This window comes from Marmota flaviventris, chromosome 18, assembly GCF_047511675.1.
Source record: "Marmota flaviventris isolate mMarFla1 chromosome 18, mMarFla1.hap1, whole genome shotgun sequence".
Taxonomy (NCBI): Eukaryota; Metazoa; Chordata; class Mammalia; order Rodentia; family Sciuridae; genus Marmota; species Marmota flaviventris.
In genome coordinates, this window is record NC_092515.1 from 17,820,366 (window position 1) to 17,833,916 (window position 13,551).

Sequence of the window (13,551 nt, forward strand, 5' to 3'; positions counted from 1 at the left end):
AACCCACCCACTTTTCAAAGTCCAGTTTCAGGCTCACCACCTTCTTTCCCACTCCCAAAGTACTTTTTTTTTTGAATGGCTGCAACATTTCTGCTTCATGCATAACCTTTGAATATACCTCATGAATATCCACTGTTTTTTAATATTTATTTTTTAGTTATAGGTGGACACAATACCTTTATTTTATTTGTATGTGGTGCTGAGGATCAAACCCAGTGCCTCTCACAAGCTAGGCGAGCACTCTATCTCTGAGCCACAACTGCAGCCCTTCGCTATGTTTTAACATCTAGTTTACAGGTGACATCCACTGCACACACCTCAGCAATAATTCTCTCCAAGATATCTCTCTCCTTAGTTTTCAAAGAAATAAGGTTTTGTGTCAGAGGACGAATCATCTTGAGTCATAATAAATGCTCAGCACCATTTGGAATCTCCTGATAAGAGTTCCCAGGAAAACATAGTTGGTATTAGTCACATAGCATCCATGCCTATCATGCCCACAGCCCAGTTGCTAAAAGGCCAGAGAGAGTGCCTGAAGACAGCGTGGGAGACATATGATTTATTGGGGAAAGTTTACAAGAGATCAGTGGCCGTTCCAAGAAGCGTTTGGTGGTGACAGGCCAGACAGACAGCACCTCCATCCCTCACTGTGTTTGCCAACCAGAGCCTCCTCCTCCTGTCCAGGGCAGCAGGCTGGACGAGAGACCCCTATCCTTTTACAGTGCTCTCAGTTCCACAGCAGTCAGCACTGACACAGTTTTGGATGTAAAGCAGCAAAAGCATTAGCATTAGCTTGTTCAGTTTGCCCTATGACTAGCATCCCAAGAAGCAACTGTCCCGGTGTAAATGCAAGAAAGTAGCCTTCTACAGATCACACTAATTTGCTCTCATTCCCATGTGCACAAGACAAAGCCAGTGTCCTTCAAGATAATATGTATCTGGACATTCCAGCCCGGGCTTGTTCTCTTTAGTCACTCAACTAGGCTAGGTTTTTGAGAAAGGGGGCATCCAGGGACATGGGGCTTTACTGTCCCCATTTCCTCTGATGATGATACAATGTCATGAAACTCTACTGAATTAATACACTCAAATATTTGTCTATGAACACACTATTCATCTTTCAGCATCCAGTTGTGCTAACTCCTCCTCTAGGAATCTTTCCGACTACCCAGGTCAAGCTGGTCCTTCTCCAATGTCTTGTGACATCCCTCTTCTTTATATTGATCAGGAAAATCATCCATTTATCTGGGCCATTATGTGTTAAATGCTGTCTTTTCCACTGGCCTATGCACACCATCAGGACAGGAACAGGGTGCCACCTGGTTACACTCTCTGTGTGCCTGGCAAAATGTTGGGCACAGACTTGGTGTTCAGTGCATTGCTTGGTAAATAGAAAAATTCAAGTGTGATTCTTAAATTAAAAAATTCAAGTATGACCCATGGCTTTCCCAAACTAAATGTACTAGCAAGAGTAAATTCTTCTTAACATTTCATTAGAGAAATTTTCAAACACTCCCAAAAGTAGAGAGAAAAGTATTATGACCTGTTCCTGTGTACATTATCCATCTTTGACAGTATCGATATTGTTGCCAATCTTTCAATACAACTTATTGGGGTATAATTTATATACTATAAAATATACGCATTTTGAGTGTATTCTTTTAACAAATATTTATACCCACAGCCTCCCACATTTCCCAAGTGGCACAGGGAAATTCTGTGTCTAAAAATTCTTAGTAAATATTTGCTACCTCATTCAGATGAGATCCAAGACAATATGAGGAAAAGGACTTGGATTTTGAAGAATCAGGAGATTTTAAATACCCTGGGGGCCACATAAAGGTAAAAATTGGGGCTCTTTGGACCCCTTCATTATCTTGGGACTCAACCTCAAATTGTCTCAATTCGATCCAGTCAGAACACTCGTTGTCTACACTCTCATGGAAACTTCTTCTCTTGTGATCTGAAAACAGAGACATAAAACCTTTACAGTGGGTGCAGCTTCTGAAGCAGGTGAGCCAGAGCCCATGCCTCTTTCTTCAGCCTTCTTATCACCAATCGTCAACGTCTACCCGTGGTAGCCTCTTTCCCCTGTCCTCACTGGCTGCTCACAGGCCCTGAATATGGGCCCATGGTCTGTTCAGAAAGTCTACCACACCAAGGATGCCAGACAGGGCTGAACAGGAGCCATACCCTTGGCCACAGCTCCACCCTGGACACGCACTGCAAGCCCCAGAGCTGGTTCTCAAGGAAAGTGGGGGATGATGGAGAGGTCAATGGGAAAGGACAAGGGTAGGTGGTTGGTGGCGGGCAGGTGCGGAGCCCAAGAGCATCCTGACAAGGCAGAAACCAGTGGTGGAAGGTGGGGTGTGTAATCACATCCTTTCTACACCGCAAATGTCAGGGGAGGAGAGTTGTTTGGGGACCTCAAAAGGAGGAGGGGCATCTGACAGAAGAAAACCAGGAGCCAGAAAAGCCCTTATTGAATCAGTTTGCAAAGTCTCACTGACTGCTACAGGAACATTACAGCATTTCCTTTGAGCAGGAAATATATCCTAGAGAGGGTCAGGAAAAGGAAATAGGATGCAGAAGAGCTGTCCTTTATTGGAGGAGATAAAAGCAACCACCTCATGGTGTTGACACTATTTTTTCACATGACATATTTCCAGCTCTTGGTTCAGGGGTCAGAACCGTGGTCCACCACAGCACCTGCAGACTTGCTGCAGATAAAATTTCTGCATCTGCTTCCTCCCTCAGATTTAACTTCACAAATCCCTTTACTAGAATCACTGTTCATTCATTCCCCAAGCATTTGGGTCCAGCACTAGAGATGCAATGGGAATTGCACGATAAAGACACATTCAAAAAATTTGAAATGAATCTTTTCTTTTTTTAAAATTTTTAATTGTAGATGGACACAATACCTTTATTTTATTTATTTATAGGTGGTGCTGAGGATTGAACCCAAAGCCTCACACATGCTAGGCAAGTGCTCTGCCACTGAGCCACAACCCCAGCCCTTGAAATGAGTTTTTTATCACTGTTGCTAGCACACATTGAGAATGTACTCCACATCTGGAGAATCCACTATCGAAAATGAGAAATCAAGTAAGTCAGTGGACATTTGCTGAGAGGTCAACAGAGAATTCCAGAATGATAAGGAAAACCCTCTACTTGGGGGAGGAGAATGGAAAAGGAAAAAACAAAGTCAAAATGCCCAGAAATTCTCCCCAGTGAAAGGGAAAGAGAGGCCAGAAGTTGGATATAGCTATTTCTTGGAAATAGCATGTAGGAAATTAAGAAATTCAGGAAAGTGATTTCTTGTTCTATTTCTGCCTGACTCATCCTGAAAATTCCAGTCCCTCCATCTACCTCCCGGTCACTCAGTCTTCCTCATCTGTTGCAGCTGACCTACACTAATCGAGTGCAGATGGGTATCATGAAAACGAAACAATGTACAAAAAAATGTGCATTGGGAAAGAGCTATATAATTGGGAAAGAACAAATATTTTCTAAAGTCCCTGCTCACATTCCGTAGCTGCCTTCCAGGCACATTCTTTCTTGACGCTCAACTCCATTCCATCACCAGCCGGTGTCTGACCAGGTCACATAGCAGTTGTGGGTGGGGTTTCACCGAACAAACACTGCCATGCAGAGGGATTTACACATTTTGTGCTCTCAAGGAGCCCAAAGTGGAGATCGGGAGATGAGATAAGCAAACAGGATACTGGTGGTCAGCACCATCACCCAGAGGAAGAACTGGAATTCCTGCTGAGCAGCTGGTAAGTGCCTTGAATCTTCGAAGCCCTTGGAATATGAGACAACCCTTCGGCAGCATTTCACGTTTGCCCTGACTTCACTCTAGCCTGGAGGTCCCTGAGGTCTGGGGCGTTGCATCCTGGGAGATCCCTGAGGATAGGGCTCTCTTTCCCCGTGTCTATACACACATGTTCTGTTCCGTGTGTATACAAAGTTCTGATGGAGCTCACTAGGCTGGACTTGAAGCCGTTCTCAATCTCGTCTGCACATTAGAATCCCCAGGGGAATTGTGTCAATTGGTCACATCCCAGGCCAATAAATCTCTAGAGGGTGGAATTGTAAAAGTTCTTTGGGGGATTCTAACACGAACCCAAAGTTGAGAGCTACCGAACCCCGGTGCCCTTTTTATGTGTACATGAGACACCTGGAAGTCTTGATAAAATGCAGATTTTGATTCAGCAGGTCTGGCCTTAGGGTCGGAGGTTCTGCATTTCTAATATCCCAGGTTCTGCAGATGCTGCTGGTACCCAGACACACACTGGGCAAAAGGGGGCAGAAACACAGACAGCTGCCTCAGGATTGTGGTTCTGGTGCCCTCTGGTGGCTAGAACCTTCCTAGCAGCCCCTTGCAGAGAAGCTCTGATGCTGGAAGTCCTGATAGAGGTACAATTTCTGGGGTCTTCACGGATTCATCCCTTCAAGCCCAGCCAGTGGACACCTTGACTTTGGCCTTGCAATAAACTGAGCAGTGCCCTGCCAAGCCTTCCCGGACTCCTGATCTACAAAACGGAGATAATAAATGGGTGTTGTTTTAAGCTGTTAGATTTGCGGTAATTTGTCACACTGCAGTGGAAAATGAAGAGTTTTACCGTCTTAACAGGAAAGTTGAGAATCACAAATGCACAGGTTTGGCCAGTGACCTTGCATAGTGATTTTTCTCTAGTCCAGCCAGATGGATCTGTTCCCAGCCTCCTACTCCAACAGGGGGCAAGGCCAAAGTCTTTGTACTTTAATACCTGAGGCTGGGTACTTGTAAAGACAGCAGGCTCAGTTTGGGAGGTTCAGGTACATGGCTCTGGCAATGGCTCTGCTCTAGTGGGGACCTCATGGCAGATGGTATCACAATGGAAAGAGCAAGAGATCACACTGTGAGACAGGGAGCCGGAGAGCCATCCAGGGGCTGATCCTGCTCTTATAACAACTTGCTCTTGTGTGAACCAATTGCCTCTCATGAGGCCCCCCAATGACCTCCAACTAGGACTCATCTCTTAAAGGTCCCAACAACTCCCACCACCATCAACACACTGGGGACCAAACTTCCACACATGAACCTTTGGGGAACACACTCAAACCACATCCAAACGATACCAAGGTGAATTGCCTATGTTTCATTATTATTATTTTTAAAAGGTGGTTTCATAAGAAGTCAATCCTGGTTATTATAAAATATTGGGAAATTGACTCTAAAAAGTTTGGGAAAGATTAACATTTTTTGTAAGTTTCTCTCTCTCTCTCTCTCTCTCTCTCTCTCTCTTTGCCATTTAATTAACTTAAAAGGTTGTCTCCTTAAGTACTGCTCAAGAACAGTCTAGATCCAGGGGAAAGTAGAGCTCTAGCTATTTTCTCCGGGTGCTTCCCCACCTGTGGCAGGCAGACTTCGAAGAAGTCCTCCTCTGATGCCCACCTCCTGTTCTTGAGATGAGACATCGGTCCTGGCTTGATTGAGGCAGAAGATGACAAAAAGCTGCGCCTGGCTTTCTGACCCCAGAGAAACTGAGGAATAACAAAGGTGGTTATTTTTTTCTGGAGGCGGGGTACTAGGGATTGAGCTCAGGAGCAATCGACCACTGAGCCACATCCCCAGCCCTATTTCGTATTTCATTTAGAGACAGGGTCTCACTGAGTCGCTGAGCACCACGCTTTTGCTAAGGCTGGCTTTGAACTCACAATCCTCCTCTCTCAGCCTCCCCAGCTGCTGGGATGACAGGCGTTCACCACACTGCCCAGCAACAAATGTGTTTTTAAAGCCACCATATTTTAGGATAGTTTGTTGCGCAGTAATAGATAAATAACACCTCACCTCTCTTCTATCCTCCTTTGAGTCATTTCTTTGCCCAGTGCCCTGTCGTGCTCAGGCTGGCATGTGCCTACCCCATCCCCAGCACACACCTGGTTTCTCACCCCGTGTTCCAGTCTGAACCCACATGAATATGCATTTCTGCTAAAATCCTGGACCCCAAGACTTCTTTCCTGGTGTCTGTACCTGTGTTTGCTGAACCTCCTGTGGAACACTGAGTCCTTTCCTCATCCCTATAGAATCTTCTCCCCTGGAGCCTGGGTTTGGTTCTGAGTCCATTAAAGCCTCCACCTCACTCTCCCTCCATTCCTGAGCATGACAAATTCATTTCCTGGTCCTCTGGGCTGAACTCAGGCTCTGCAAAATTGGTGGCTTCCTCAGGATGCACTGGCTCTTCTGGTGGCAGGAAAGGACATTTCCTCCCCATCAGGAACTTTCTTTCCTTAGAGTCCTGCCTTTTCTCTCTTTGTGGCAGTTGGGATTAGAAATCTCCTGGTTAGGGCCATTTAGGCTTCTCAACTTTGGAAATCTGAGAGGTCTTGCCCAGCACAACCCACTGAGGAATCTCGACCCGGGAAGGCCAAGTGCAGGAGCAGCCCAGGTGGATGCCTGGGCTCCATTTTATTGGAAGGAGAGCGGAGTCGAGGCCACCTGGGTGTTTCTGTGTGGTCTCTTGGCCTCCCTTCTTTACTCTCGCCCTCACCCCCTTGTATTATGCAACAACGCAAGTTGTTTTTCCCACAAAAGTTGCCTTCAAACCATCTGTCTTTCCTTTTGTTTTCACACATTACATTTTAAATTTACATTTTGTAAATTTGAGCCAAGCACTGCACAGTAAGGGCAGACCTGCCTCGGCTCTCAAACACGAGACAGAAATTTTCTATGACCTTGGCTTCATGTGCCCAGTGGTTTCCATGGCCAAACACAGAAGAGGCTGTTTTCTGTCATCTGGAGCGAGGCATGCCTTAGTTATCACCCCAGAGTATGAAAAAGGGTTCAGCAAGGCTAGAGGCACTTGAGGTCCCAGGATCCAGGCAGCAGCATAACCACAGACAGCAACCTTGGGGGTCTGGGTGGTCTCCCGGTCAGAGGCCTTTGCGTGAAGACAGGCTATCAGTAGTTTTCTCACCCTCCAAAAAATTTCAGTGCTCTACGGGGAAAAGCTCTGAGTGAGTCTTCTTATGAGAAATAGGAGAAATGGGAGATACACAGCATAGGGGTCCCCGAGTTACAGTAAAGCAACAAGAACAACAGTTTCAAGGGACACTGTGTCAGCAGATCTGAGTATTAATTACCCATACACTCTTATTTATTGAGTAACTAGTATGTTTCAGGCACTGTCTTAGGAAGTGAGGTTAAAGAGGAGAACAAGACATGTATACCATCAGCTCAAATTAGGATCCATTCCAAATGTTGCAAAGATCTAGCCATCAAACATGAAAACTATGAAATAGTATAAACAAATATGGAGGGAATACTTTTTAGAGTTAATCTCAGCTTTGGAGTATGATATCATAAAATCATTCATATTGAAAAAATACCATAAATAAAATACAACACAAATGACATATTGGTTTTTAAAAAATATTTATTTTGTAGCTAGCTGTAGTTGCATACAATACTCTTACTTTATTTATTTATTTTTATGTGGTACTGAGGATAGAACCCAGGGCCTTACACGTGCTAGGCAAGTGCTCTACCACTGAGCCACAACCCCAGCCCACAAATGACATATTCTTTAACATATTTGCTATTCATATCACAAAAAATTAATTTTCCACATTTATAAAGAGCTTCTAAAAATCAACCAGAAGAAACATCAATCCAGTTAATAAAATGGCAAAGAATAGGATGTAAACAAAATATGATGAAATCATATTTTCTTTTCAGAAGGAGAAAAATCTAATGTTTCTTCAACATAAGAAAAGCCACTTGACTTCACTCATCTTAAGAGAAGAACAAATTTATTAGTCAGCCATAAAGAAGAATGAAACTGTGGCACGTGAATGGATCTGGAGACTGTCATACTAAGGGAAATAAGTCAATTCCAAAAAACCAAAGGCCAAATGTTCTCTCTGAGTAAATGCAGACTCACAGGCCGGGAGGGGTAAGATTAGAAGTTCACCTGATTAGACAAAGGGGAATGAAGGGAAGGGAGGGGGGAGGCGAATAGGAAAGACAGTAGAATGAATTGGACATAACTTTCCTGTGTCCATATATGAATACACAACCAATGTAACTGCACATCGCGTACAACCACGAGAACGGGAAGTTACACTCCATGTGTTTGTATAATATGCCAAAATACACTCTACTGCTATGTATATTAAAAAGAACAAAAAAAAAAACAAAGAAAAAAGATAAGCAAATTTAAACTTCTACAAGACATGATTCTTCACATATCAGATTGGCCATGATTTAAAAAGTTTGCCAATGTTTGCTGGCAGGGGTGTGGGCCGACAGGCATCATTGAATACCACTGCTAGGAACAGAACTTGCCAGTACCTCCAGAGAAAGCTGTGTGGAAATATTTAGAAATGCAGGGTTGTGGTTTGGATCTGGAATGTCCCCCAAAGTCTTGTGTTGAAAGTTTGATCCCAATGCAGAAAGATTCAGAGGTGGGGCTTTTAGGCATGGGTCATGGGGACTCTGAATCTCCTCAGTGGATCAACCCATTTGGTGGATTAATCTCTCTATAACTGATAGTACTATGCCTGAGACCTAGTTGAAGGAAGTAGGTCTTTGGGGCCATGTCCTGGAAGAGCTCATCTTCTTCCTATCCCTTTCTGCTCTCGCTCTCTCTGTTTCCAGGACACCATGATCTGAACAGCTTCCTTTGCTCCATGTTCCTGCCATCAAGATGTTCCGCCTCACCTGAGGCTCAGAGCAATGGAATTAGTTGACCATGAACTGAAACCGTGAGCCCAAAGGAACCTTTCTCCTATTGCTGGGGGACAGACTGGTCAAGAAGCATCAGGCAGCACTCAGGAGAGGAGGAGGAGGAGAACTCCAGGAAAACACAACTCTAAATTCTGATCCACAGTTTCTCACAACACTTATAGGTTATTTGGTGTCATCTTAGACCTGTCCTATCATTGAGACTTTTTCCTCTTAAAAAAAAAAAAATTCCTAATCTTCGAGGCTGAAGGCATGGTGCTGGGTCTCTAACATAAAGCACACTCACAGAATCAGATAAGAAGGATGGGATCTTTTCACAGGCATCTGTCACATTTCAAGAGGGAGTCCTTGGACTCCCTGGGCAGTTATTTGGGATCCAAAATGTAGGGACCCAGGGTTAATGAGGCTTCCTGGAGAAAGGCGGAGAGAAGGGAGGGGACTGCCCCTTTCCCCAGGCAGTGGTTTCTTACTATAATCTTTTTATGATCTCATTTCACAACCAGGTCTGGTTTTGCTATAACACGATAAGTTGTTTTCTCTTGTAATTGATAAGAAACAAAAGGCTGACTCATACATCCCTTTGGATTTTAACCAAGACTTATGATGCTAGAAATTTTTCCTGTAGAGAGACTCACAAATGTGAGGTAGAACATAGATATTGCTATTCACTTCAGCATCCCCCGTGGTACGAAAGATTGAAAACGATTTACAGTTTAGGTGATTACTAATGGGGGGTAGTTAAATGAATCCCAGTTCACACTGTAGTGTGCAGCTGGCTTTCTGTGGGGGAAGAGCACCGATTAGCATATTTGGATTCTTTATCATCTGGAAGCAAATACGAATATAGATGCTTATTTTCTAGAATACTAAGTGCACCCTGTGTTTAAATCCTAGTATTCCTTACAGCTCCGCCTGGCTTTCCTGGCTCCTCTCTCTATCCATCCTCCCTGTTCCTCTCACTCCTCTGGGATTTATCCTGTAGAGACCAACAACTCCCATGTCTCCATCTTCAGTCCCGTCCTCAGAGCTCCAGAACCTTCCGGGTGGCTCTCCCAGGATTTCTTGCTTGCTGTTCACCCTCAGTAAGTGAACTCCAAGCCAGACTTTCTCCTGACTCCCCCAAACATCCCCCCACGCCACCATCCCCCCTTTATATGGTCCCACCCCTCCTCCCCACACCCACAGTCACATTTCCATGAAAGGTTCTTTTTCTGTATCTCACTTTATTCTGAAATAATTTTAGACTTACAGAAAAGGAACAAAAGAACAGAATACCGAGAGTTCCTATGTACCCTTCACTCTGCTTCCCTGATCATGCATGACTACAGAAACATTAAGCAAAAACTAAAGAATTCACCTTAGTATGGCTCTGTTAACTAAACTCTAGGCTTCGTATGAATTTGACCAGCTGGGTCCTGTTTAGGACCCCACACCGCCTTTTCTTGTCCTTGTCCCAATCTGTGATAGTTCTTCAGACTTTCCTTGTATTTTCATGACCTTGAACGTTTTGAAGAGTATCGGTTAAGTATTTTGTAGAGGGCTCCTTCTTTGGTTGGGCTCCTCTGATGTTTTCTTTTGATTCTGGGAGTGGAGGGAAGGGACCTCCCAGGTGCATCAGAGCAAGGGTTCCGTGGTGTCGGCGTGACATTACCAGTGGCGGTGAACTTGATCACTTGGTTAAGGTGGCGTCTGTTGGGTTTCTTACTGTAAAGTTACTATTTTTCCCTTGTAAATAATTATTGCTGGGTGACCAGCACCCTGCCAGGGTAGGTTCCTGCTCAGGATGTACGAGTCGCCTGGGAAGTAAAATGTCTGAAATAATTAGTAAGAAATAGAGACAGATCCAGAAATTAGATAAAAAGGGGAGCACCTGATAGGTCTTCCAGTCCTGATAGGAGCTGGAATTGAACAACTGACAAATGGCTCGATTCTTTATTTAAGGAGGAGGACATCAAAGGCAGGGATAAGGTTTCAGCAGGAGGGGTCTTGGTGCTCGATTCTCAGTGTGGCAGGGGGCTCACCTTAAAGAGGTTGATTGGCATTTTGGCAAGCCACACCCATCTCCTAGAGGCTGTGTGACTCCAGTGGGTCGTCCCATTTCTGATCCTATACTGAACTTGTGACGGAGCCACCTGAACCAGGTAGGACGCCACATGAACCAGGCGTTCTCAAACCAGCAGGGTTGCTGCTGGAAGTTCCTGATACCAGGCTTCCCAGCCTAATGGCTTCAACATCATTTTAGTTCATGCACAGTTCACAGATGGCTTCCTGCAAATAATCAATTTCCCTGCATGCATTTCCATCATAGGTTCGGGCACACAGTAAATGTACAGAATAAGGTTAGATCTCATCTTCACTTTCCCCATGTCCAACTTCTACCATGGCAAGAGGGACCTGGGGGTCGTCCTTGAGCTGATAAAGTCATTTGCTTTCAGGCTGAAGGTCTCTGTGGTCTCAGTCTTCCACCCTGAGGCTCTGGAAAGAGGAAGTAGGGAACAGCCCCCTCCCACAACAAGGGCATTCCCACAGGCGACTGGACAAAGACTCGGCAGCTGCCTACCACTGGTGGGTGCCATTGCTCAATGGCAGTGGGAGGCAGAGGAAAGTGGCATTGGGTTTGGGTTGGCCAGCTAAGGAGCGTGTAAGATCGTTGTGCCTGGGAGGCCCAGAAGGCACAAGGCATGGGAGACTCATGCTGGATGGTGAATAGTTGCAAGCTAAATGACAGCGGAATGCATTACAATTCTTAGTGCACATTTAGTTGCAAGCTATTAATGGAAGAAAAGAGAGCTGGGAGACTGAGTAAGGAATTAAGGAGGCGGCTGGTTCAGGAATTCCTTCAGGAGATTATGGAAGCCTGGACTCCCATAGACACTGAGTGATGTAGAATCTTCCAGGCACTGCTTGAGCACGGTCATTGGGAGTGGAAGGAAAGGGATGGGAGGGGTGGTGAGTCAAGTGCCCCTTTGGGTGAGGACAATGAGCTCAGGCAATTGCACATGAATCCCCAGCCTGCAGGATACCTTTGTGTGTGTGGCACTTGATCTTTAAATGTTGTGTTCCATAGGGCTCAATCCTAGCTAGGAAAGCACTTAGAACTGGGGACCCCCCTTTCCAGTACTTGGAATCAGGCTCCTGGATTACTGAGGCTGTCCTTTGTAGGACTGGGTCAGGACTACTCCCTCAATAAGTCATTTTCTGAGGTTCACAGTCTCTCTCTCTCTCTCTCTCTCTCTCTCTCTCTCTCTCTCTCTATCTATCTATCTCACTATCTCTTTTCACCTCTCTCTTTGGAAAGCATTGGACTAGATTGGGAGGGGAGATGTTCACTTGGAGAGGACTGTGAGATATCCAGTGGAAACACAGGCCAAGAGGCCACAGGAAAGAGCCAGTGCTATAACTTTGGAATTCAGCAGGAAATGTGTGGTATTTAAGGTCAAGAGGCATGAATGAGCTCTGATGAGAGAGAGCGGACAAGAGGCACCATGGCAAAACAGACTAATTCACTCACCTAGTGGTCAAACTCCAGAGAGGGGCAATTAAAGGACTTCAATTTCCAAACAAGTCATTATAAAGCCTTCATCTCAATCGAAGCTAAGGACTTTCCTGACCCCATGAAAAAGAGAGGGAAAAGAGACATTTTCTATACAACTCAGAATAGTCTCAAGGTCTTGTTCTGGTACTTATTACCTTTATCAATTCGTCCACCTTCTTGTGGATCCTGAAGATGCTTCCCTATAGTTTGGAAAGGCCAATGGGTTAGAGTCACTGAAGGTTTACAATGAAATAAAAATATACCTGAATTTATCCCAGAGCTAAGGAAAATTGGAAAAGAGCTCTTGGATTCCATCCCTAGGGTCTTTCCAACTAAAATAGGTTGATCCAAGATTCAAGAGTACAAAAAACAAAGAGAAGAACTAGTTTCTAACTGCAGGTACCTCTTAGAGAACTTCTGGAAGTATGACTTGGTTCTGACTTTAGGTGACCACATGGTGTTTGCTTTAAATACTCACTTTGCTAGTAGGTTTCTGTGGAACCACAAGAGGTTATTAAAAAAACATCAATTTTTTGTTGTTGTTGTTAACCAGGGACAGAACTCAGAGGCATTCAACCACTGAGCCACATCCCCAGCCCTATTTTGTATTTTATTTAGAGACAGGGTCTCACTGACTTGCTTAGCACTCACTTTTGCTGAGGCTGGCTTTGGACTTGCGATCCTCCTGTCTCAGCCTCTCCGCTGGGATTATAAGTGTACACCATTGTTCCCAGCTTTCAAAAATATCAGCTTATTTGGCAAAATGTTCTTATCTCTGATATCCGTGCACAGAATCATGAGGATGCTCTGGCTGATAAAACTAAATCTACATAGTGCAAACGTATGGCTTTCCAACTTAAAACAAACCAAGACAAACTAAAGAGAAATTGTTCCCAGGCCTTCAGACTAGCCTCAACTTCACCAAAATCTTCAATAGAGATATACTCACAGACATACTGCAGGGCAAAGGGATCTGGGGCTAAAGACTGTGAATTTTAAAAGAAGTTAAAGGACAATTGTAATGGTCTAGTAGGAGTCCCATTGATTCCCTTCTGAGGAATCTGTTCCCGACAGACTAATTCACTCGCCTGCCTAGTTGTCCAACTCAGCCTTGGTCTCAATCTGACTTACCCACTATATTAAAAGATTTTCCTGGCCCATGAAAAAGTTAAAAAGAAAAAGAATTTTTTATTTTTACATAATTCAGAATGGTCTTAGGGTTACAATCTCCACTGTTTACTCCCTTCTTGGACTAATTGGTAAAGATGTCCAATGCCCTTGA